Raw genomic sequence first — 3,975 nt, 5'->3', positions numbered from 1 at the left:
TTCTCTGAGTTACGGGGGGGTCCGCGCAGCAGTATTTGTCCATATAATGGTTGTCAATGGATACCAACTTTCTTCGTCCAAAAAGACACACCAAAAAACATCCAAATACCTCCATACTGCTCGTCTGTAATGTCCCTCTGGTATTGAAGCCCCAACATGAGAAATTGTTCCGCCGGTCAGTGCAAATCACGCGAGATTTGCACTGACACAGGAAGAGCAGTGAACTGAGACACTGGGAGCTTCTGCTACAAACAAGCTTAAAATATAGACTTATTTAATTTTTTTTTTTTTCAGAACAATTTCTCATGTCGAGGCTTCAATACAAGAGGGACATTACACACGAGCAGTATGGAGGTATTTGGATGTTTTTTGGTGTGTCTTTTTGGATGAAGAAAGTTGGTATCCATTCACAACCATTATATGGACAAATACTGCTGCACGGAGCCCCCTGTAACTCAGAGAAGGCACAGCTCTTAGTTGACATGAGGGTGTGTAGATAATGAGTGAAATTAAAATTTTGGGTGAACTATCCCTTTAATACTCTATATTATTCTCTATACAGTATAACATATTGTGTTCATGAGGCCATTTTTAACCAGGATATGAACTTTACCTGACACATAAACGAAGTCTCTAGGACAGACACCCAAGTGACATTAGGAAAAATTAAGCGTAGCGTTAGTTCTGGCAGGCCATGACGTCAAGCTCTTAATCAGCACAGCGTAACTGTCATCACCTGTGCAGATCAGCGACTCAGCTGACTCCCCGTGGCTGCTTCCTATTGGGGAACTGCATTCAGAGCGCGCTATTTAAACTGCTCTAGTCCGACGTCACCTCCCTTGCTGCTGCTGCTTCCTCTGCCGGCTTTTTTGCAACCCACCTCCACCCCAGCTCCTCCTGTCATTGTATCTTGTTGGTTGCTCTGCTCTGTCTGGGTTTTCTTTGCTGCTGCGCTCCCTGCTTATGTCATTCATGATGGCTCGTGAAGGGCAGGGAGGTGCTCTTCCTGCCTCAGGCTTTCCACGCAAGCGCGTGGAAGAGCAGGGGGTCCCAGAACAGTACCATACCGCCAAATTAAACTTAGCAAGTAAATAAATATTATTTTGACATAGTGGTCCTGACAGAAATAGAAATAAAGACCATAATGAAAACCTAGTCCAATCCATGCATATGTTACCCAAAGACTGGACCTCTGTAATTCCTTATCACCAGGATGTCCCAACAGCTTCATCTGCTCCTGTGTGAGTACTGACAGGAACTGGGAACCCAACTGCTCTAAAAATAAAAGTGAATTGAATTAAAAGTGAGGCCACTGTCACCTTGACCTTTGACCTTTAGTCGTCAAAGTTTCCATCAGTGACTTACTGAGATATTGTGTCCAGTAAATTGGGGCGGATGCCAACCAGTTCCCTGCCTCTGGCACTGTAGGTGAAGGTGCAGAATCTGGACACAGAAACAGAGCCAGCCTTTGCCGCCTCACTTGTGTACCCATGGACCTTTGCTGTTACGTAACCGCGGCTGCAGCGTGGACTTGAAGCCTGAAACGGCACCTTGGAGATGCCGTGGCTCTGGGGATGTTTGACAGTCCTCCACTTTACTCCAACTAAAAATAAAGTGCTTTTACAGCGCTGATGGTTTGCCACAGACGGTCATGGTCCCCAGAGGATCGCTGTGCAGCAGTCCCACTATATGTTCCTGCCTCAGCCACAGAATGCTTTCTCTTTTTTCTACTTTTCTTTTCACTTTTTTTTTTAGCAACCACTTTAATGGCCAGAGTCTCTGCAGCTTGATAGGATAAACTGGGCATTCTGTCTGATCATTTTACAAAATATTGAAATATTTATGGGCAGTATGGTCGTTGGCACTCACGTCTCTCAGCAGGAAGTCTGGGTTGAATTCCTGAGCCTGAGGCTGGATGGAGTTTGTCATGACAGGTGTGTATCTAAATTGGTGTGCGAGTGCTTTGTGTCTGGTGACCTGTCTAGGGTGTACCCCGTCCTCCCCCTGTGCCACCTGTAGTGATGTCACCATTATAAATGTTATTGTCAGAGAGATAATCACGGTATTACGATTATCACTATTATTATACATTAATTAATTTCACAACACTATGAATCTGTAAAATCAAATCAAAATAGTAAAAAAATACAATTACATTACTAATTATTTACACAAAATAATTTAGTTAATATTCAAGTCATTAATTGTCATCTATACCAAATGTTTACGTTTATTTTAATAGTTTTTTTTTATTTTATTACAAATGACACGCTAACATTTAAATTCCTACCAATTCAATGTTACATTAGGAAAATGAACTTAATTTAAACCAGTATCTACACATTTACCTTTATTTGGTGCGTATTGGCCTATATGGTTCCTGTAACATGCCGTGTTCAGGCAGTCTGTAGATAGTTCCAGACGGGAGACGACATCGGTCTGCAGTTCACTTTATTTACAACTCTGCATTCACACACACCTATACTTCCGGTATGTCCGTCCTCTTATATGTTCCCTACTCAGCAGGTACACATCTGCTCTCGCTACAGTTCCGACATAATCTTTTTTGGAAAGTGACGGTATATAGGAATCATGACGATTAAATAATTGTGGCGTTTAATACCGCGGTTAATTGTGAAAATTGGATTGGCTTCAGCATAGATCCTGCTCTGTCACACAATGTGGCAAAGTCACTCAGTTTGAGTTATTCCACTGAAAAACTCTGCACTGTTCTATGGTCGTGGCCTTACAGTGCAATAAACTTCATACACTTATAGTTGTATACAGGGGTGCAAACTCATCAGGGGTAAAAAAGGTGACAAGATACCGACCCCCTAGAGGGGTCTGGGGGCATGCTCCCCCGAGAAAAAAAAACTAAAAAACAACAACTTTAAAGGTAAATTTACAGTCAATTTTAGCATGAGACTAGGGTCCAGATTTACTCAGGTTTGCACAGCTTTTGCTCCTGTTAAACCTGCACAATCTGTCTCTCTGTGTTTGGTTTTGAAACATGTGAAGGGGGTCTTCAGCCTATGCAGGTTTAGCATGAGCAAAAGCTGTGCAAAACTTAAGAGAATCTGTCCCTAGATGTCCATCAGATGAAACTTGCAAACCTTGCCTTCAAACTAAATAACATTTAATACAGACTGATTGGTTCATTGTGAAACATTTATTTATTGATGTAAACGTGTTTTCTGTACGTAGGCTATGCTCCGAGGTAGCGCTGCTCTTTCCGTCCAATAACACACATGAAGCTTAAAAATGCCATAGGCTACATAGTAAAACATATTAAGCGGCAATATGTATTTAAAAGATGTTCAAGCAAACGGTTCGGTTCACGGTTTTCGGTTCGGTTTCGTATACTTTGATCGTTGGGAAAATCAATCATGTCTTGTATATTCAGGTTAAAACTGAAAGAATGAGGCAGTCTGACATCTGATACACCATTGTGACAGTCTGAGGTTAAAAGTAGGTATTATATACAGTATATTAAAGGTCCATAAATTATAAAAGGATGTCCACAGCGACATGCTCGTGTTCAGAAATTTACAGGCCAACAAGGACTTCTGAAAATGAATGATGTCACCACAAAACACTCTGCTTTTGTTTATTGTAGTGTCTGTGTGTGGACTTATCTTGCTCTCTCATAGTGAGGGGGTGAAATCCTGCGCCTGCAGTCAGATCTCTGAGAGCAGGATGAGCTGCTTGATGTATCTGTCTCCAAAGCTGCTGCCCAGGCAAAGCATATTTCTGTCATTATTTCCCCTACGGTGCCATGACGTCACCACTGTCCCTGATGGTCTTGGATTTCGCAGCCGTGCATCACACAAGACTAAATAAATATGAGAGCAGTAACAAGCCATCACTTTGTTCTTCTGTGACATGACATGCTTTAAAAAAAGACACTTTAAATAAATGGGTTTCCTGAAGCTGAAGCTGGATATACAAAAAGGACATTATTGTAAAAAGTTGAAA

This window comes from Trachurus trachurus, assembly GCF_905171665.1.
Source record: "Trachurus trachurus genome assembly, chromosome: 6".
Lineage (NCBI taxonomy): Eukaryota > Metazoa > Chordata > Actinopteri > Carangiformes > Carangidae > Trachurus > Trachurus trachurus.
The sequence above is the reverse complement of the archived record's forward strand: the minus strand, read 5'-3'. Positions refer to the sequence as shown.